The 24,167-nt window shown below is 32.7% G+C and overlaps 2 long non-coding RNA genes across 2 annotated transcripts; one reads left to right on the forward strand and one right to left on the reverse strand.

The window, feature by feature from the left end:
* Positions 1-6,081: 6,081 nt before the first annotated feature.
* Positions 6,082-10,497, reverse strand: LOC127706537 (uncharacterized). The gene is made up of 3 exons (XR_007984531.1): positions 10,396-10,497; positions 9,506-9,633; positions 6,082-6,447 (listed from the first exon to the last, which is right to left on the reverse strand). It is a non-coding gene; the product is annotated as an uncharacterized LOC127706537 (long non-coding RNA).
* Positions 10,498-10,622: 125 nt separating this feature from the next.
* Positions 10,623-23,103, forward strand: LOC127706529 (uncharacterized). The gene is made up of 5 exons (XR_007984501.1): positions 10,623-10,892; positions 12,305-12,432; positions 15,554-15,712; positions 16,652-16,736; positions 22,974-23,103. It is a non-coding gene; the product is annotated as an uncharacterized LOC127706529 (long non-coding RNA).
* The last annotated feature ends 1,064 nt before the right edge of the window (positions 23,104-24,167 follow it).

A 24,167-nucleotide genomic window follows, 5' to 3' on the forward strand; every position in this document is an offset into this window, starting at 1 on the left:
AACTTGCAAGTGGTAATATGTCGGGTGTCACAAATGGAGTACGAACTGCTTACCTTTCTTAAAATACCTGCAATCATCCCTAGTTTTCGGTGGGGTTCGTGATGTCTAGTTTTACAATAAGCGTTTAGTTGACTGTTGTTTGTCATGTCGATTTGTTTTCTTTTTGTTCGTGGTTTTTTTACCTATGGGTTTTGATTGATCCTTTAATATTTTTTTCAATCTATTTTCTCGGGGAAAGAGTTGATCTCGAATTATAACAACGTTAACTTTCATTTATACAATCCGCATCAGATTCTGATATTTGTACTCTTATGACTAATGTGACAATTAAGATTTTATCAACATTTTTTATTACAAATTTACATTTCCTTGACGACGTCCGGAAAAAAACCACATAGATGTTTATTAGCTACATCTCATATATATAGTGTACTCGTAATGTTTTTTATCATAATTATTTCAAATGATTTTTTTCTTGTCCAAATCGTCAATTACAAATGCATTATTCATCGCTTACTGGCTTATATTAAGAGTACATTTTTATGTACAAGATATGTGGCAAGTCAGCACAAATCTTTTTACTAATTGTTCCGATGTTTAACATTTAATTGTACTACCAGGTGTAGAAAATATCTCTCAGATCTGATAAAACATATCTTATTTGTGAAACATATCATCAGACACAAGCTTATCAAACTTTAGAATTTCTTTTCCATATGTTTAATACGATTAATTAATGACAATTAATTAAATCCTTGGGCTAACGTCGTCTGTCTGCTAAGTACCGAACGTGACCTATTCCCGAATATGACTGTTTTGCCGAGTGTGAATTCGCATTGCTATTCGACGTTTCTCGGTATTTATACATCCAACATTCATGTATTTAGTTATGATGTTTCTTTTGTAAGTACGGCTCGATATTGTGTTATGTCTTATCGTTTGTGGTTTGAATTCTCAGTATAGTAAAGTTGATTTCCATTTTCCATGGATAAAGTATTGTGTTAGTCCAAATAATTATGACGTCGTCACAGCATTAATTTAAAATAGCCTTTCAAGACTGTCATAATCATGATAATTATTTGGAATAGTATTGTGAAATAACTGAATTTTTGGATCTCGTTCCATATAGTTGTATGAATTTCAAGATTATATATACGTCACAAAAATACGTCACTTTTTGTAGCGTTGATCCATTCATGTGACGAGCAGTTTGTGGTGTCCTGTGCTGTCGTTAATGGGAGATGTCCGTTGTTATTCTGTGGTTTACATGTTGTAATGTACTACGCATTAACCGCAATCTAATTTTACACTTGATGATTTTTTATCTATATTTTAAAACAATGGTAGACATCAATTATTATGCAAACTGGGTCAAATACCAATTAGTAAATTTCATAATATTTATAACGAGTGTGATACAATATCGTTTTTCAGTCCAAAATATGAGAGTACACGGATTATTACATCTTTTTGTTACCATAGACTGTTCCCTCAAATTGACAAACCTGAAGATCATAAAAAGTATTTTCTAAAAATAAAATACATTAAAAGAGGTATTGATTTTATTAATTTGTCTAGAATTTTTCACGACTCTATCGTTCAAAACTTTATACCTCCACATTTTATTAACATTGAGCCACCGTTAATTTCTTATTCGTATAAAAAAACAGTAGAAGTTTAATTTTTAATTATACGTCAGTTACATCAGATGTCAGTATAGAAAATAATGCTCCTTCAATATGAGACTGTGAAACATCGAAGTTTAGATATGATCCCTATGGTCACGTAAGTACAGGGGACCTCAACATCATTCAAGACCGAGAGGTTATAAACTTTCTGAAAAAAGGACTATCGTCGAAAATAAATTGGGAAGAGTGTCGTCAGGTATTAAAGATGCTCTTTCATCCTACTGGACGTTTCTCGGTATTTATACATCCAACATTCATGTATTTAGTTATGATGTTTCTTTTGTAAGTACGGCTCGATATTGTGTTATGTCTTATCGTTTGTGGTTTGAATTCTCAGTATAGTAAAGTTGATTTCCATTTTCCATGGATAAAGTATTGTGTTAGTCCAAATAATTATGACGTCGTCACAGCATTAATTTAAAATAGCCTTTCAAGACTGTCATAATCATGATAATTATTTGGAATAGTATTGTGAAATAACTGTGAATTTATGGATCTCGTTCCATATAGTTGTATGAATTTCAAGATTATATATACGTCACAAAAATACGTCACTTTTTGTGGCGTTGATCCATTCATGTGACGAGCAGTTTGTGGTGTCCTGTGCTGTCGTTAATGGGAGATGTCCGTTGTTATTCTGTGGTTTACATGTTGTAATGTACTACGCATTAACCGCAATCTAATTTTACACTTGATGATTTTTTATCTATATTTTAAAACAATGGTAGACATCAATTATTATGCAAACTGGGTCAAATACCAATTAGTAAATTTCATAATATTTATAACGAGTGTGATACAATATCGTTTTTCAGTCCAAAATATGAGAGTACACGGATTATTACATCTTTTTGTTACCATAGACTGTTCCCTCAAATTGACAAACCTGAAGATCATAAAAAGTATTTTCTAAAAATAAAATACATTAATAGAGGTATTGATTTTATTAATTTGTCTAGAATTTTTCATGACTCTATCGTTCAAAACTTTATACCTCCACATTTTATTAACATTGAGCCACCGTTAATTTCTTATTCGTATAAAAAAAACAGTAGAAGTTTAATTTTTAATTATACGTCAGTTACATCAGATGTCAGTATAGAAAATAATGCTCCTTCAATATGAGACTGTGAAACATCGAAGTTTAGATATGATCCCTATGGTCACGTAAGTACAGGGGACCTCAACATCATTCAAGACCGAGAGGTTATAAACTTTCTGAAAAAAGGACTATCGTCGAAAATAAATTGGGAAGAGTGTCGTCAGGTATTAAAGATGCTCTTTCATCCTACTGTAAAAAATGTTGTAAACGGGAGAAATCTGACAAAAAGTCAAATGATTGCTATTTTAATAAATGTATGAATATTGTTGATATTCGCATAACACATTTCGAAAATAATTTAGAAATAAATAAAAGAGTGTGTAATACGCACAATTCAAGGATTAGAAACAAAATCCAAGTACTATCAAAGCGTTTTGTGTTCGTACCGGCCGACAAAGCAGCCAACAATGTGGTGGTGGTATGACGTAAATACTACATGGAAGTCCTTAAGAATGAAATTATACATTCAACTAATTCAAGGCCGTACGCTCCACAGAGAGTACAATAGTAAATAATCATGTCACTACCACAGCTCAGCTTAAGGCCTCCTCGGAACATTTGAAGGTCCCCACTATGTATTGGTTACCTAAACTAAACAAAAAAACCATAAAATATCGTTTCATCTCGGCCTCTAGTAAGTGTTCTACTAGTAACCTTTCTGTGTTTTTAACGAGTTCCTTATAATTAACTACTATCAAAGAACTTATCGTTAATTTTTGTAATAAAAGATATGAAAACAGTGCAATTAACCATTTTTGGAGTGTAAAATTTTTTTTGGATGTTTTAGATAATTTACGTGCATTTGATGATCCTTTTGATCCTTTTGACAGTTTTGACTTTTCCACTCTTTATACTACACTTCCACACAATCTTATCAAACAAAAGTTTTCCTATCTAATTGAACGGTCGTTTGATAAATCTGGTTGCAAATTTATTTGCTGCAACTCATATAAAGCCTTTTTCTCTAATGAGAAAGGTAAATATGCTAGATATACTTACTGGATTTGTGATGAGATGATTAAAGCACTTAATTTTCTCCTTGACAACATTTATGTACGTTTCGGCAATAAAGTTTATCGACAGATTATAGGTATTCCTATGGGCACCAATTGTGTCCCTTTAATAGCAGACTTGTACCTTTACGGTTATAAATCACAGTTTATGGCCAAACTCAGAAAAGAACCGTCTAAATTCCATTTAATTGAAAAATTCAACAACACTTACCGTTATCTTGGTGGTATTTTTTCGTTAAATAATCAAGAATTCTCTAACTATACTGCTGAAATTTACCCAAAGGAACTTACTTTAAATAAATCTAATATCAACAGCAATAACTGTCCTTTCCTAGATTTAGATATTTCAGTTTTACACCAGAAACTCTTCACAAAAATTTACGACAAAAAGGATGATTTTTCTTTCCCTATTGTTAATTTTCCCTTTTTGGACGGTGATGTTCCTTTGGCACCGTCTGACAGTGTTTATATATCCCAACTCGTTCGTTATTTTCGTGTCTGTAGTGACGTTTTGGATTTTAATGAGCGAAATCTATGTATTACTTGTAAATTATTAAGTCAGGGATTTTGTTACCACAAATTACTTAAAACCTTTACTAAATTCTTTCATAGATACAAAGATTTGGTCTGCAAGTTTGGCTGTACCTGTAGAAAACTTATTTCAAACGGAATAGCACATCCTAAATTTTACGGTGATGTTGTAAACCAAGCCCGGAAATTTAGATACGATCCGGGTAAACTTTAAATAAATTTATTCAAAAAGGTAACCTATTCAACACTGTAATTAAATCTTTGAATATTGTTTTTATTGGTGTAAATATTGATTTTGTTATAAGTAAATTAAAACCATACGAAATATTACACATATGTACTTTCACGGTACTAAAGTCTGTCGATACTTATTATTGCACAAGGTCATGTTTTTCTCTGACTGTTTATGACGTCTTTACACTAAATCCATTGGATGTTGGATGTGTACTGAATGATATTTTAGTCTTAGATACATGATTTTTTTCATTAGTTGTTATTGGCTTTGAACTAGCTGTCAGTAACTGCGAGTACTCTCAGATCTGTACTTAGTGTCTTTTTGTTTTTGGGATGTACAAGTACCCGTCCACGTCTACTTTGTAATTTGTTAGATGTATTTCTATTTGTATCCATCTGATGAGTTAAGCCTTTTTCAACTGAGTTTTATAGTTTGTCCATATGTTGTACTGTTACACCACTGTCCCAGGTTAGGGGTAGGCTTTAGCGCTCAAAAACGTTGTTTAACCCCGCAACATTCTTTATGTGCCTGTCCCAAGTCAGGAGACTCTAGTTCAATGGTTGTCGTTGGTTCATGTCTGTCATATTTGTTTTTCGTAAACTGTTTTGTTATAAATTATGCCGTTAGTTTTCTCAATTGAATTGTTTCATATTTTTCATGTCGGGGCCTTTTACAGCCGACCACACGGTACTGGTTTTTCTCATTGTTGAGGGCCGTACGGTTGCCTATAATTGCTTACATTCACTTTATTTGAACTTTGGTGGATAGTTGTCTCATTGGCAATCATACCACATCTCCTTATTTTTATATTATATTATTTATTTATGCATTTCTCTGTGCTGAGTGTTCTTTCGTTTGTTTGTACTATATTCCTGTCACGTAGTGTTGTCATTTTAACGATATTTTTTAACATTGCCATATAAGCGAGAGGTTTGCCTAGCCATAAAACAAGGTTCAACTCACCATTTGTTCTTAAAATCTCCTGTACACAGGCAATTTTTTCCAACGTGTGTTTAACGTTTGTGCTCATTACGTGAAAACTATGTTATTTCCACGTGTGTATCACACCGTTTAAACGTTTATATCACCTGTATTTGACACACACAAGATTCTCACGTGATAATCACGTTTTAATCTGCTCACGTGATATTCACATTTAAACGTAACGTTATTTTCACATGTAAATTTTTTAACGTGATATTAACGTGTAAATATTGTGTTAATTTCACACGTAAATTTTTAAACGTGATTTTAACGTGTAAATATTGTGTTAATTTCACATTTAGATTTTTTCACATTATTTTAAAGTGTAAAAGTTGTGTTATTTCACATCTATATTTTCACATGATCGTGATGTGAATTTCATATTAATATCACATGAATAACATATGTACATGTAAGTGCAAGTTATTTTTGCAATGGCTATGTTGGATTTTCATGTGTTCAGTGAATATTTAAGGTAATGCATCTGTCATATAAATTTTACCTGAGTACAACATAAAAATTCACCAATTGCAAAACATGAAATTGTAAGTGTATTGTATGTTGTTTACTGTAAACTATAATTCCTTCACCAGGGTTATTCTGAATTAACAAACTAATTAGAAATATACATTGTGCTTTGTTATGCTCTAAATGAGTCTTCCTTTATTTCCTGTTCTATCAAATTATAAAATCTTCCTTTACTTCAAGTTGACAATGGTTTTCATTAGAATCACAAGAGGTATATTCCGTAACAATTCTTTTTAAAAGAAATAAAACTCATTTCATGTTCTGATATCGTCTTTTCACAGTCTTGTTGTTATAATGATTTACTGCTGCAGACACTTATTTCCTCTTTTTATTCATAGAAGATGTATCACTCTGTGTCAATTTTCCCTGCAAACATAAGAAAAGTAGTAAGAACAAAGAAATTATAATAATAGCTTATTAATTTTGTCGTTGAATTCTACTGGTACTGAACATGCTCTAAATAGAAGATGCAAAACTACATCATATGAATGTTTTAGTTTATGATTATTTTATTCGAACAATTGACTTAAATAGGATCAGACACAAGTTTTACTTCTGTATACAATAGGATAATAATATTATATTAAATTGAGTATGCATAAATTTTGCACCTGTCCCAAGTCAGGAGCCTCTGGCCTTTGTTAGTCTTGTATCATTTTTAATTTTAGTTTCTTGTGTATAAATTGGAGTTTAGTATGACGTCCATTATCACTGAACTAGTATACATATTTGTTTAGGGGCCAGCTGAAGGACGCCTCCGGGTGCAGGAGTTTCCCGCTGCATTGAAGACCCATTGGTGGCTGTTGTCTGCTCTATGGTCGGGTTGTTGTCTCTTTGACACATTCCCCATTTCCATTCTCGATTTTATACATACAAAATTTTTTAATTCTAACATGAGTATAAGTTAACCAATTTGAAAATAAAATGCAAGGCTCAGCTTGATATGACTGACCACAGAGGTATATAGACCAATTTGAAAATGGGGCCCAAAATCAGAAATCTAACTAAACGATTAGATTCAGCATATCAAAGAACCCCAAAAATTCAATTTTTGTTGAAATCAAACAAAGTTTACTTTTGGACCCTTTGCTTCTTAATGGGGACCAATTTAAAAACAGGGCTCAAAATTAAAATTTTAACTTAACAGTTAGATATCTCATATAATAGAACCAATAAATTATTAAATTTTATATGTCTTCAAACGACAAAGTTTAAATTTGTACCCTAGGGACCTCAATGTGGACCTATTTTAAAAAGGAGGCCAAATCTATATACAAGTAACAAGGTTTGAAAAAATAAAATAAAGACTTTGAATTAAACACAATTGAAATTGGTCAAGAAAAAAGCAGTTTATACATGTACAAAAAATAAACAAAGTGTTATTTTTGGCCCCTAATGCCTAAACTGTTAACATGGTTAAGGCCATAACCCCCAAAATCAATCCAACCTTCCTATTGAGGTATGGAACCTTGTGGTGTCATAAAGATCCATTAACTTAAATTTGCGACTGTATAAATATATCATGTATATTATAAAAACAAGAGTGCACACCCTGAAATGTCTCGCCTTCTTTACTAACCATTGATATTATGTTGATAGTCCTAAATATAAAGCTGAACTACAACTATCACATAAACTTAACATGATCCAAGAAAATGAGGTCAAGGTCATATAAACCAAACGAGAAATACTTGTAGTATGTATATTTTTACACCTTACAATCATTCAATACACTAAATATAGTTAACCTATTGCTAACAGTTTCTAAAAAACAGACTTAACCAAGAAAACTAAACATTGACCAATGAACCATGAAAATGAGGTCATGGTCAGATGAACCATGCCAGGCAGATATGTACAGCTTACAATCCTTCCATACAACAAATATAGTTGACCTATTGCTTATAGTTAAAGAACAGACCGAAACACAAAAACTTAACACTGAACAATGAACTGTGAAAATGAGGTCAAGGTCAAATAAAACCTGCGAGACTGATATGTACATAATAAAATATTTCCACACACCAAATATAGTTGACCTATTGCATATAGTATTAGAAAAAAAAACCAAAACTCAAAAATTTAACTTTGACCACTGAACCATGAAAATGAGGTCAAGGTCAGATGACACCTGCAAGTTGGACATGTACACCTTACAATCATTCCATACACCAAATATACTAGACCTATTGCTTATAGTATCTGAGATATGGACTTGACCACCAAAACTTAACCTTGTTCACTGATCCATGAAATGGGGTCGAGGTCAAGTGAAAACTGTCTGAGGGACATGAGGACCTTGCAAGGTACGCACATACCAAATATAGTTATCCAATACTCATAATAAGAGAGAAATTAACATTACAAAAAATCTTAACATTTCTTTCAAGTAGTCACTGAACCATGAAAATGAGGTCAAGGACAATGGACATGTGACAGACGGAAACTTTGTAACATAAGGCATCTATATACAATTTATGAAGCATCCAGGTCTTCCACCTTCTAAAATATAAAGCTTTTAAGAAGTTAGTTAACGCTGCTGCCGCCACAGCCGGATCACTATCCCTATGTCGAGCTTTCAGCGACTAAAGTCGCAGGCTCGACAATAAAAACTACATTTATGGGATTTGAAGGAAGAAGTGATGAAAAAGCAAATGAGGATGAAAATTGAAGTTTTGAAGGTTGAATCCAAGATATATTACCATACCCAATGAAATAAGAAACTGCTTAGACATTTATATATTTAAATGTATATGTACAATGACAAGACTCAATACAAAGTTTACAGTAACACTGAAGAATGACAAAACTCAATGCATGCCTGATACAAAGTTTACAGTAATACTGAAGAAAATTTTGTGACGGTCAGATTGACGGGACAAAAACAATAATACAAGTTCTCTTGGTCTGCTTAGATAATGAGGCTGCATGGACAAGCTAATATATATAGCCTTTATTTATATCTTTAACCTTTTAGTCATTTCAGGATATCTGCCCAAGACCATTCTTTGGTAATCTCGGATACATGTACCCAGTACATAATATTCACGAGCAGAGACAATCAAATTTGAATTGTTTTACATTTGTCATTTAGTAGCCTTTTATAGCTGTCTATGCATTATAGGTTTTACTCATTGTTGAAGGCCATACAGTGACCTATAGTTGTTAATGTCTGTATCATTAGGTCTCTTGGAGAGAGTGTCTCATTGGCAATCTTACCACATCCTATTTATTTTACATTTGTATTGACACATACAATGTATATTGAAGTCTTTTGTTTTAACCAAAAGATGCCTCTACTGGTTTTGTTGTTTGTTCGGGTGCTAATTCATTGAAATATAGATGACATTTCTTTTCATTTATTTATCTCAATCGTTTGACCGTTACAGCCAAGTTAATCAAGTATAAAATAAGTATATAATACCTGCTGCTTTTACTTCTTCTCCTTATTGAAAAAGTACATTTCCTTTGTTAATTTCTTTTTTTTCCCCAATGAGCTCCTCAACAATTTTCTCTGTTCATTAACTAAGAACTTGGGAACTTGCTGTATCCCTAAAAACATATCAAATTATTCAATTGATGGAAAAAAATCTTTCATTTTTATAATGGTATTATTTATTACACAATAGAAATATTACTCTTAAATATTTGTTTACATGTAGCTCAAGTTTGTAGTAATGTCATAAATGTGTAAGCTAAACATAAAATAAAAGACAGCTGTTCAAAGCTGACTGACATGATATCATCAATTAGATTTAACCCCCTGAAGTACAAATTAAGGAGAAATTACAACTGAAAATATCGTTTAACAAGAGAAGAGAATTATCCTGTCATCAAAACAAAGATTGAAGAATCCAACTAAATCCCACATCCCCACTTTTTCACCCCCAATATGAAAAATCCCCTTTTTTTAACCTCGATATCCCACAACCCAAAAGTGTGTCATTCCCCTAATGTTCACCTGTACTAATATCAGAGACAGATTTAATGCTCAGCCCCCCCCCCCTTTTTGTGGGCTTAACCTTAGGCAGTCAATGCCCCCTTTTGTTGGCTTAACCTTAGGCAGTCATGCAATGCCCCCCTTAATTGTGGGATTTACCTTAGACAATCAATGCCATCCCCCACCCCCTTTTATTAAAATTTATGTCATTTATGGATCCACCACTGAATATGGAAAAAGAGTTCATAAATCGGTTTGACTTGTGTCTTATCGAATTTGTGTTAAGGTTATTTAAATAAAATATATGTTTTAACTAAACTTTAGTGTAGCCGTAGGGTAAAAAAAAATCAGAAAAAAAACTGTATCGAACTTACCTGCACTGCATATTTTTAAAGTCACAAGTACACAGTACAGTAGACCCGAGACAGAACTTTTTTTTTACTTCTACAGTTCCGTCATTGTACAGTACACAGACTCTGTAAGTCTGTCAGTTTCATATGGACTGTTATCACATTGACATGGAGATTGCTTGCCAAAAATAACCGCGGGAAATACCGCACACCTTGAAAAATTTCGGAATCGGTGTGTAACCCACCAGAAGCGGAATCAATTTATTAACATTGTTTTGTTATCCAGCTGGTAGCTTGATATAATTTAAATATTTAATTTAATTAATTATTTGAATATTTAAACATGAAATACAATCGGTAAATTCAGTTTAAATGAGAATTGATGTGCTTCGTCTCTCAGAGAATTATCCCGTACGGTTCACAGAAACGAGCGTCTCAGACGACACATTTGGACGACACCAATTTTGACACCACAGTAGTGGCAATGGAAAGTAATGCAGATACTCTTGAAGATATAACAGGTATATTTTATTTAACAACCCCGTTATGAAGGTATGTGTACAATAGTTAATTAAAACGTACCATTCCCTGAACAAATACAGTCTTCATGAAACACTTGACTGCCTGAAAATTGGAAAAACCCGTCATAAACTTTTAAATTCCTTTAAATTTAAATCATTTAGGGCCTATGGTTTGTGACTTGTGAGTCCTTTTTCATTAAAATTTTACTGTCCTGACAACATTTATACATGCCTGGGCCGTATGATTTTTATGAGTTAATCATGAAGACCAAATGATCACACTAATAGTAATACCCAACTTTTGAAAGAAATTACCACAGGCACTAGGCTGACTAGCATGTTTTGTATATAATTTAATCTCTGTAAAAAATAAATATTTTTTTTTAAGTTTTAAACTGAATTTTACTGTGCGTATTGCTGTGTGTTTCTTTATTCTACATTGGCTAGAGGTATAGGGGGAGGGGTGAGATCTCACAAAACATGTTTAACCCCATCGCATTTTTTTGCCGCTCCGAAGTCAGGAGCCTCTTACCTTTGTTAGTCTTGTTTGTTTTTAAATTTTAGTTCATTTATATGTTTTGGAGTTAAGTGTGACGTCCATTTTCACTGAATTACTCAATTAGTACACATTATTATGGAGGGGCCAGCTGAGGCCCACCTCGGGTGCGGGATTTTCTGGCTTCGTTAAAGACCCATTGATGGCCTTCGGCTGTTATCTGCTCTTTGTTGGGTTGTTGTCTCTTTGACATATTCCCTATTTCCATTCTCAATTTTACTCAGACTGACTCAGAGACATCATATATAATGTCTCTGATTTACTTCACCAGTATGAAAGAGAACTAAAGTTCATATTTATAGATAAATTACTTTATATTTATATATCTATTCAAAATAAAATTATGAAAAGAAAAGTAGAGATTATTGGGATTTTTTTAATGTCAGAATATCATGGATAAAGCCAGAGGATTCTGAATATCTGGCAAAAACTCAAAAACATGAGGAACGAACATCCTTAGACATAAATATATGTGGGTTTTGATTTTTACAAGACTTCAATAAATAAATAGGGGCTTTTTAACATTCAGCTGCAGGTACTGAGGACCTACATGTATTGATCACTTACACTTATCTGTCTGGAGTGGTATATAAACTACACATGTCTCATAGACATACACCACATAACTCATTTTATTTCACCAGTTAAATATATGTCAAGATTGTTCATGATCATAGAATGACACTTGAGTTAATTATCAGGCAATTACCTTTCATTGTTCCACTTATTAATATTTACCACACAATTTTGGTAGTTCACTGTAATTTTCCCAATTTAAAGTTTGACAGACTATGACAATAACTGTATGTGTAAAAAAATACTTAAAATTTATGCATTTCTTTTTTCTATATGACAGATAATAAGCAGGGCATGAACGAAGTATGGAGGATCTGTTTGAAAATTCCAGACATGAGAAAGAAAATGACAGGGAGAGATGTCCAGTTCAACGTTACCAGGACAATTCAGCAAAGTTCCAACAGATATGTATGCACTATTTCCATTCTATGAAATGTAATGCATTTAATAAAACAGTGTGCTTTAAAAAGAACAACATGCCTTTTGGCTTGCAACATATGTGCAGAGGAAGAATAGATTTAATTTGTTGTACATTAATGCTACATATGATATTTAAGTAACTTTGCAGAACAAAATGTTCTGAATGTTAGCATTAAATATTTGCCACTGGACAACTGAAGGACGTTATGTAATGCATACAAAAATTGATAAGTCAAATGTAAAAGGTGATAAGAATCGAATAATCATTTAAATGTGTAACTAAAAAAACTAACTATATATACGGTACATATACAAATGTACCTAAGAAGTGACTAAACAACATGAACAATAGATATATCTTGGAGCTATTCAGGAATTATCTAACAGGGTCTTTTTTTACACCAACCACCCGTAATATAAAAATTAATTTTACTTAATGAAGTATCTTTCTAAAGAAATTCTAAGGAAATTACAACCACCCCAATATAATATGACTACTTGGCATGACATCAGATGCAACTCATTCATTTGTCATTGTTACCTTTAAAAAAATAAAAACTAGAGGCTCTCAAGAGCCTGTGTCGCTCACCTGACTCTACTTTGGTTTTAGAAATCATGTAAAGATAGATAAAAATCATAACAGATACCCAAATAATGATTGAGGCCAAATTTTGATTAATATTGGTCCCGTTATTTAATAAAATATCCTGGTGGCCATCTTGAACAGTAAATCAGCAACAAAGTAGCAACACTTGGTCAGCACTTCATAAGGAACATTCATGCCATGTTTGGTTTCATTCCATTCAGTGGTACTCTAAAAGAAGACATCTGTATGTATTTCCCATAGGGTCCTATGTTAAACTAAGCCCCATACCCCCCCCCCGCCCTAGCGGCCATCTTGGATGATGGATCTACTGCAAAGTAACAATACTTGGTCAGCAACTCATAAGGAACATTCATGCCATGTTTGGTTCAATTCCATTCAGTGGTTCTCTAAAAGAAGACAATTGTATGTATTTCCCATAGGGTCCTATGTTAAACTAAGTCCCCCGCTGTCGGCCATCTTGGATGATGGATCGGCTGCAAAGTAACAACACTTGGTCAACATCTCATAAGGAACATTCATGCCATGTTTGGTTCCATTCCATTTATTGGTTCTCTAAAAGAAGACATTTTTATGTATTTCCCAAAGGGTCCTATGTAAAACTAAGTCCCCCGCTGGGGGACATCTTGGATGATGGATCGGCTACAAAGTAACAACACTTGGTCAGCATCTCATAAGGAAGATTCATGCCATGTTTGGTTTCATTCCATTCAGTGGTTCACTAAAAGAAGACATTTGTATGTATTTCCCATAGGGTCCTATGTTAAACTAAGTCCCCCGCTGGCGACCATCTTGGATGATGGATCGGCTACAAAGTAACAACACTTGGTCAGAACCTCATAAGGAACATTCATGCTATGTTTGGTTTCATTCCATTCAGTGGTTCTCTAAAAGAAGACATTTGTATGTATTTCCCATAGGGTCCTATGTTAAACTAAGTCCCCCGCTGGCGGCCATCTTGGATGATGGACAGACTGCAAAGTAACAACACTTGGTCAGCATCTCATACGGAACATTCATGCCATGTTTGGTTCCATTCCATTCAGTGGTTCTCTAAAAGAAGACATTTTTATGTATTTCCCATAGGGTCCTATGTTAAACTAAGTCCCCCGCTGGCGGCCATCTTGGATGATGGATCGGCTACAAAGTAACAACACTTGGTCAGCACCTCATAAGGAACATTCATGCCATGTTTGGTTTCATTCCATTCAGTGGTTCTCTAAAAGAAGACATTTGTATGTATTTCCCATAGGCTCCTATGTTAAACTAAGTTCCCCGATGGCGGCCATCTTGGATGATGGATCGGCTACAAAGTAACAACACATGGTCAGCACCTCATAAGGAACATTCATGCCATGTTTGGTTTTATTCCATTCAGTGGTTCTCTAAAAGAAGTCATTTGTATGCATTTCCCATAGGGTCCTATGTTAAACTAAGTCCCCCGCTGGCGGCCATCTTGGATGATGGATCGGCTACAAAGTAACAACACTTGGTCAGCACCTCATAAGGAACATTCATGCCATGTTTGGTTTCATTCCATTCAGTGGTTCTCTAGAAGAAGTTCAAAATGTAAAAAGTTAACGCCGACGACGGACGACGACGGACGACGCCGGACGACGCCGGACGCCAAGTGATGAGAAAAGCTCACTTGGCCCTTCGGGCCAGGTGAGCTAATAAAAAATGACTTATAAAATCATGTCTGATTCTACAACATTTCATTTTATACTTTAAACAAATTTGATATGAATTTGGAGGGCTTGTAATCGTGCAGTCCTATCGCAGCTGTTTATTAAATTTTTAACACACTGTGTGGTACAATTAGATTGCATAATTGGAATCATTATACCAAAAAAACTACTGTTAATGCTAATAATAAAAAAAAACAAAACTAATGGACATTTATTGATTCATTGATGTCTTTATTTTCTCATAATTGAGATATTGAATGATTGATGTTTAGCGCCACTTTTAACACTATGGTGCTATTTTGTGGCATCCAGGTTTTATTGATGGAGGAAGCTGGAGAGAACCATGACCTTTGGTAGGAAAACTGACAATCCTAGTCCATTAAGATTGGAGTTAAGTTCACTTGCCACGTACAGGATTTGAACTCACAACCTTAGTGTTGACTGGCTGCTGGCTGGTGATACAGAAGTTCGACTACTTAGAATACTCGTCCAAGTTGGCCCCATATAATCGAGATATAATAAATATATATATACAAAATTAATTAAATATCACACAACAAAAGGAATGTAAAATAAAGAAAGAAAAAAAGAAAGATTTATACATACACACAAAGAAATATTTAAGTCACTCAGCATAAAATCCCTATGCAATGATGTTAATCTTTAATGATAACATGTTACATGTATATACTGTTCATATTATTAACATTACTAAAGATGATTATGTGCCATTTGTTTGTCAGTCAGTAGAAGGAGGCATAATATGTGGACTAAAGTTCATGTTCATGTACATTTATTTGAATATTTATTTTTCCAGAAAAAATCTGAATTTGAGGCAAATATATACTGTCATGTATATATATACACATGATATAAGATGGATAAAGTACATGATACTTTAGCAGTGCTTCAGAGAATCACATTTGGCTACAGAAGTTTGTAGTATTTTGGTTGTAATCAAGTTATTAAGCTGAAGGTAATTTAATAGTAAAACAAGAAATGTTTCCTATTCAAGTATACTAAAATAAAGTTTGATGTTTAGGTCAGAATATGGTAAAGTTCTTTTTTTTTTGTCTCCCTTTCAATTTACTTGCGTATTTTCTGGCTTTTTTTTTTGTAAAGTACTGGTAAAAGTCAAAATTTGTTTGGTAAAGCACCATTTAAGTTCAGAACATGTTGTATATAGTAAATTAATAATTTAGAATAAATAAAAATAAAAAATACAATTATTTTATCTATCTACCCTAGCTTTCTGCCAGGAGACAGCAAATATGTGTATACATTTTTTGGCTTTATTGTTCAAAAATGATGTTACAAAAACATAACCAAATATTGATTAAATCCTTCATACTGCAGGTTATTTCTATACTTGCATGCCTGAAATTAAGATTATAATCTCATCAAACATTACTTTTCAAGTAGATAATAATATATTGTCAATTATATTATAATAATTGAATATTAGAGTTTCAGTAATTCATATATTGTCTTGTTGACAGCTCATTCAAATTAAAATATATAAAGTTATGAGGGTCCGGTAATTGTAGATTTGACCATGTTGACAGCAACAATAGCTTAAAAGATTTTGACATAAAAATTGAACAGTAATCTGAAACTGATGCTCAGAACCTTGAGGAATATCTAGAATTTCATTTTGTTTATAAAAACTGTATACTATACTTTTTGATAGCCCTTAGTAAAACATTTTCTTGGCTTATTTTCATTTTATGAACTATTTGAGTATTTCTTAATTCATTGACCCAGATTTAAATAGAAGGCTCAAAGGATTGAGATCTAAAAAAAATCTTTTAAGACTTCCAGATGTATGTATGCCTTTCTTCTCGTTATTGCTTTGTTTGATCCTGTTCCTAAGCACATATTGACATAATGATGTTATTTTTTTTTTAATTTACAGCTTCATAGTAAAACAGATCTAGGCTACACCTTCACTATTCAAGTCAGACTTTAAAAGGAAGCCTTTTTTGTTGATAGCTGAACATGTAAGTAAATACATTAATATCTTATTTGTATATTGTACAAATTAGACAAAGGAAGAATAATTAAGAAATAATTCACCTTTTTCAGAATCTAAAGGATTATGGGTAATCTAATTGTTCGTACACCAAAATGAAAATAACATTACCTCATTGGTTGAATTTCTATTGTTTAGAACTTTTTAAACCAATCACAACGTTTTGGTGTACGCTTCGAAAATATTACCCAGAACAGAATGCATTTATTTAGATTCTGAAAGGGCGAATTAAACTGGTGATAATAGAAATATTAAAATGAGGAGATGAGGTATGATATTGCCAATAAGACAACTATCCACCAAAGTTCAAAGAAAGTGGATGTAAGCAATAATGGGCAACCATAGAGCCTTTAACAATGAGAAAAATCCATAATGTATAGTCCGCTATATTTAAAGTTCAGTCTTTGGTTAAAGTTTTTTTTTATTTATTAATATATGAAACCTTCATCATGGATTATCATGTTGATGCAATTAAATGACATTTGAATAGTAGATTTTAATAATCGAGAGGGGTAGAAGATACCAATGGGATATATTCAAACTCAAAGGTCGATTTACAAACTGACAAACGCCATAAAACAAAATAAATAAAATGCTTCGCTGGGGCGCAGCTTGATACGACCGCAGTGGTCGAACCCTGAACAGTTGGGGCAAGTATGGACACAAAATTCAAGCTTGATACAGCTATGACTTTGGATTGTCATTAAATATTTGACACAGCATAGGTTTCTGACACAGGATGAATGTGGTGTAAGAACTGGAAAAAATTTAATTTACCTATTATGGTGGAATATCCATAAACTAAATTGTTTGTTAATTTCAATATATCAAAGAATATGTAGAATTCAATGTTTGATGTAATGTAATAAAGTTGAAATTTGGACCGTTTTTGTTCAATGTGGACCAATTTGGTAACATGTATAAATAATCAAAAATCTAAATACATGGGAGCCCATTTAAATACATCATAAAGGTATTAAAATAGAAAGTGACATCATAGTCATGGCTAAAAATAAACAAAAATCCTTAATCAGCAACATTTAAAGTAATATCTAAAAATAAAATTCCTTTGTAACCATAAAAGCCCATTTAAATACATCATAAAGATATTAAAATAGAAAATGACATCATAGTCATGGCTAAACATAGCAAAAAACCCTTAATCAGCATCATTTAACAGTAATATCTAAAAATGGAAATTACATCATAAAGGTATTAAAATAGAAAATGACATCATAGTCATGGCTAAAAATAAACAAAATCCTTAATCAGCATCAGCAACATTTTATAGTAATATCTAAAAATAAAATTCCTTTGTAACCATAAAAGCCCATTTAAATACATCATAACAGATATTAAAATAGAAAATGACATCATAGTCATGGCTAAACATAGCAAAAACCTTAATCAGCATCATTTAACAGTAATATCTAAAAATAAAAATTTCTTTGCAACCATAAAAGTAAAATAGAAAATGACATCATAATCATAGCTAAAAATAAACAAAAATTTTTTTTATTGGCAAATTTTAAATGGAGTTTATTATACTAAAACAATAAATTTGCAACCATAAACATGATAAAACCCCATTTAAACACATCATAAAAGTATTAAATAATTCAACTACATCATAAGGCTATAAAAATAGAAAATGACTTCATAGTCAAGGCTAAAGGTAAACAAAAAACCTTCATCAGCAAAATTTTATATTGGCAAATTTCCAATGAAGTTTATTACACTAAAATTGTTGGCAAATTTCCAATGCATTTATTAACAATAAAGTTATTGGCAAATTTCCAATTTACATAATTTAAAAGCAGTGTAGATGAGATATTTAAATGAGTTTGAATTACCAACCTTACACTGCTTTTAAATAATGTTCTTTACTCAATTATTTGTCTATTAAAATGGAAACCCTTGTTTTTTAACCTTTTTTCCCCTTATTCCTTAAACATTAGAGCCATAAACATGGTGTGGTATGGTACATTGCAATACAATTTCACAGAGATCCATACACTTGAACACAAGTTTTTGTTGCAAACTAAAAAAATCCTTATTTTCGACCAATATTTGGCCCCTTATTCATAAATGTTTGAGCAATTAACCCCAAAACTCAATTCCTACTTTCTCTTCGTGATAAAAAATAACTAACTTAAAATGTAAATTTTAAACAAAAAAAAGGAAAAAAAAAATTACCCCTTTTTTGACCCCCGCCCCCCTTATGATTCATCACCCCCACCCCCCTTTCCCCCCAAACCAAGCTCAATAACAGCCTTGCCTTTGTGGTATGGTACCTTGTAATACAATTTTAGAGAGATCCATACACTTGAACACAAGTTATTGTCTAGAAACTAAAAAATGCTTATTTTAAACCCCTTTTTAGGCCCCTTATTACTAAACGTTTTGGGCAATTACCACAACACTCAATTCCAGCTTTCCCTTTGTGAAATGGAACCTTGTAGTAAAATTTCAGAAAGATCCATACACTTACACACAAGTTATTGTCATGAAACTAGAAAAATGCTTGTTTTTTGCCCCCTTTTGGCCCCTTATTCCTAAAATTTTGAGGCAATTAACCCCAAAATCAATCCCAGTATTGACCCTTTGTGATATGGAATCTTGTGGTACAATGTCAAAGAGATCCATATGCTAACACATAAGTTATGTCTGGAAGTTACAAAAATGCTTATTTTCGGCCCCTAATTCCTTAACTGTTGGTACCATAACCCCTAAAATCAATCCCCACCTTCCTATTGTGGTATTGAACCTTATGGTAAAATTTCATAGAGATCCATTCACTTAAACTAAAGTTAGAGTGCGAAAACCATTGTGTATTCGGACGACGACGCCGGACGACGACGACGCCAACGTCATACCAATATACGACCTCAAAATTTTTTTGCGGTCGTATAAAAATGACTAAAAGACAAGCAACTGCATACACAATGTAGAAAACTAAAGACTGAGCACCACAACGGCACTAAATATCTTGGTGATCTCAGATAATGCAGAAGGGTTAGCTAATCCTGCTCCACATGTGAAACCTATCGTGTTATTCCAAAAAAATATCTTTGCCAATGCAGAAGGGTTAGCTAATCCTGCTCCACATGTGAAACCTATCGTGTTATTCCAAAAAAATATCTTTGCCAAGTTATACTAAGTCATTAGGCATCAGGCAACTAGCAGATTGGTTATTGACTCTTAATCTAACACTTAGATATCACCATATTCAATAAGCATCAGTAATGTAAATTTTCAACCATTAATCAATAAATCTTGACCTAATGTGAAGTTTTGAAATTTGCAAATTTTTAATGAAAAGGATAGACAAGACAGTACCAGTAAAAACAACACAGACATTGAAAAATTAAGAAACATAAAGAACAAAATTTTGTCTTCTCTTTTTCATTATTTTTGTCTTGCCTTGAAAAAGCTAGATCTAGGGGTGCTGTTTCAACAATGTATAAGTTTGTGATTAGGTCATTTTAAGGGAAATTGAGATATAATGAATATATATATATATATATAAACATGTCTAAATTGAAAACGACGTTCAAACCTATGATTGCGTTGGATAAAAACCGCAATTTTTATACGTGTGCATGCAAAACAAATTTCTTGGTAGAGGGGTCTAAATACAGCACAAACAACATTTTCCAAAAGACCAAAAAAGTGAAAAAGTATATTTTAACAAAACGCATTTGACTAACAGGTCGAACAACTGATGTTCTTAAACCCTGCTGACTGCCATTGGCGATTGCCAAATAAACGGATCACAAGATGTAACAAAATGGATCTTTAAAAATTAATATTTAATACCAAACAGAAAACAAATATGCGGAAAAGATGGTATACCGCAAACAAAAGGTGCAAAAATTAGTACACCATATCCGGATTTCGACAATTAATGTCTCTTCAGTGATGTTAGGGATCGAAACAGTATTTGGAAGGCCATAAAATTTACCTCAATTTAGGATAGACTCTTGAATTTTAAAGAGTCGAAATAGGATGAACGGATCAGATAAACCCGAAGGAAAATATAATACAAGCCCAAACAAAAAAATATAAACATGTCTAAATTGAAAACGACGTTCAAACCTATGATTGCGTTGGATAAAAACCGCAATTTTTATACATGTGCATGCAAAACAAATTTCTTGGTAGAGGGGTCTAAATACAGCACAAACAACATTTGCCAAAAGACCAAAAAAGTGAAAAAGTATATTTTAACAAAACGCATTTGACTAACAGGTCGAACAACTGATGTTCTTAAACCCCACTGACTGCCATTGGCGATTGCCTATATATATATATATATATACAAAATTTATTAGATATCACACAACAAAAGAAATGTAAAAAAAAAGAAAAAAGTTTTATACATACCGTGAAATGATACGGACAATGAAATACTAAAGTCACTTAGCATATAAGTTTGTGATTAGATGTAAGAAGATGTGGTATGAGTGCCAATGAGACAAATCTCCATCAAAGTCACAATTTGTAAAAGTAAACCATTATAGGTCAAAGTATGGTCTTTAACACAGAGCCTTGGCTCACACCGAACAGCAATCTATAAAGGGCCCCAAAAATGTTTGTCAGTTTAAGGGGAACCTTTAGTGATGGGCCAATGATATTTGGTATTCAGTTGTATTAGTATTGGCACATCACATTTCCATGGAGATTATTTGGCCCTGTACATTCAGTCATGTTTTTTTTATGCCCCCGCAACTGAAAGTTGGGGGGCATATTGTTTTACCCCTGTCCGTCCGTCCCATTATGGGTATATAGTTAATCCGCATAACTCCTCCTACAGTTTGAATCCTAGGAAGTTTTCACTTTGCTGTCTGTTTGTACATATATTGAAGGTGTGCATGTGGTCAGGGTTTTGATTTTTATTAATATTTGCTCTTTTGGGAGATAGTTGAACTTTGTCAATTTTTGGAGTATTTACTTTCATAAGAGGAGCGTTTCCAGATAACTCCTCCTACAGTTTGAATGCTAGGAATTTTTCACTTTGCTGGCTGTTTGTACATACATTGAAGGTGTGCATGTGGTCAGGGTTTTGATTTTTATTAATATTTACTCTTTTGGGAGATAGTTGAACTTTTGTCATTTTTTGGGTGTAAGCGTTAATTTAAATGTTATAGTTATTTTATAATAACACTTTGCATCTGCGGGGGCATCAATTGTGTCTCCCAGACACAATAATATCTCAAAGAAAGTCATACATTGACTTTGTTATAATACAGTTACTTCAGAGTGGAGTCACTTTGTCTAGTTTTCATTTCAATTTTACACAGGCAAATCACCACATTAGTTATGATACATATAAAAAAAATGTGGTATGATTGCCAATGAGACAACCCTTCACAAGAAACCAAATGCCACAGAAATTAAGAGCTATAGGTCACTGTACGGCCTTCAACAATGACTAAAGCCCATACTGCATATTCAGCTATAAATCACAAAAGTAAAACAATTCAAACGAGAAAACTAACGGCCTGATTAATGTATGAAAAAATTAACGAAAAAAACAAATATGTAACAACAAACAACCACTTAGCTACAGACCCCTGACTTGGGACAGGCACATACATACAGAATGTGGCAGGGTCAAACATGTTGGGAGGGATCTCAACCCTCCCCTAATCTGGGACAGAAGTGCAACAGCACAACATTAGAACGAACTAAAAAAATCAGTTGAAAAAGGCTGCACTCAACAGATGGATACAAATAGAAATACATACAACAAAAACACAGAGTGGACGTGGATGGGTACTTGTACATCCCAACAACAAACAGACACTTAGTACAAATCTGAGAGTGCAGATACTGACAGCTAGTTCAAAGCCAATAACAACTTAAAAAAAAAAATGCATCTAAGAATAAATTATCAATCAGTACACATCCAACATCCAATGGATTTAGTGTAAAGACATCATAAACAATCAGAAAAAAACATGACCTGGTGCAATGCCAAGATACAGGAAATGACAGATTGTAGATCCATGAAAGTGCATATGTATATAATAATAATGTTTAATAGGGTTGTAAACTATAGATATATTGAGAATTTTATCACATTGTTGTTTACAAAGCAAAAGCAACACTCATATTAGAAGTAAAATAAAGCTTTCATTATGTATGCTTAAATAAGATAATATTATAACAGTAAATAAAATTCTTTTTTTTATCCTTTCAGATGAAGAAACTTTCAAAAGAGTGGAGCATTTAGAAGACGGAACAATCAAATATTATTTGTTACTATTTCAGTAACTTTTCAAATGTTAACTGTTTAGAATATTCTTAAATATAAATATAATTGAATTTAATGTGGAAAGTGTTTTGTTTTTTTTAACATTTGGTAACATATGCCTCTGTTAGGGACAATTTTTTAATCATAAGCTGATTATTTTTAGATTTGTCATGGTAAACCTGCAAGGGACACAACTCTTGAAGAATGAACATTGTAAAATAGCTAGTCTGTATTGAATTGTTGTTTGGTATACATTTGGTTTTGCATTATTTGTTGTGCAATTTCGAATTCGACTTCTTTTCAAACATTGTATAAATTTAAAATGTAGCTGACTTTGACATTGGTATTCATACTTTTAGATTTTTTATGAATTGTCAAACAAACGCGATTATAAAGCAAGAATTTCAAACAAACAAAAAAAGAAATACTAACAGGAAGATTCGAAAGGTTTCAAACATGTAGAAACAGTCTCATGGTTTAAATAAGATTTGGATTTATATATATATATATATATATATATATAAGTTTTAATGGATGCTTAACATCCAGCCACAAATATTACATACATATTCAGGATGATAACAGGTTGATAAAACATGCATATGAGGTAACTGATAATCAATATAAGACAATTTAGTGATGTATAACTCACTTTTACAGTACTTTTACCATAAAGAACCAGAGAAACATCTTCAAATAGAGATGACCAAGAACAAAAAATGATATGTCAATGAGAGCAACAAAGACGATATTTCATTTTTCCTAGTGGCTGCTTCACATAAAAGTCTTGTTGTATTATCACGTTTATATCACTTGGCTTTATATTAAACGTGAATATCACGTTGTATTATCACGTTGATATTATGTGGATTTATATACAACGTGAATATCACGTGAGACGAACGTTTATTTCACGTTGTGCTCACAACGTGAATATTACGTTTCTGCTCTTTTCACGTTGTACTCACGTGGTGTGGACAACGTGAATATCACGTGATTCCCATGTTAAAATCACGTTGGAAAAAATTGCCTGTGTACCAAGTCAGGAATATGGCAGTTGTTATCAAATAGTCCGTTTCTATGTATGTTGGCGTTTGTTTTTGTTGCAGTTCAGTGTTTCTGTTGTTCCGTTGTTTTCCT

The sequence above is a fragment of the Mytilus californianus genome, unplaced genomic scaffold (genome assembly GCF_021869535.1).
Source record: "Mytilus californianus isolate M0D057914Y unplaced genomic scaffold, xbMytCali1.0.p SCAF_6, whole genome shotgun sequence".
Classification (NCBI taxonomy): domain Eukaryota; kingdom Metazoa; phylum Mollusca; class Bivalvia; order Mytilida; family Mytilidae; genus Mytilus; species Mytilus californianus.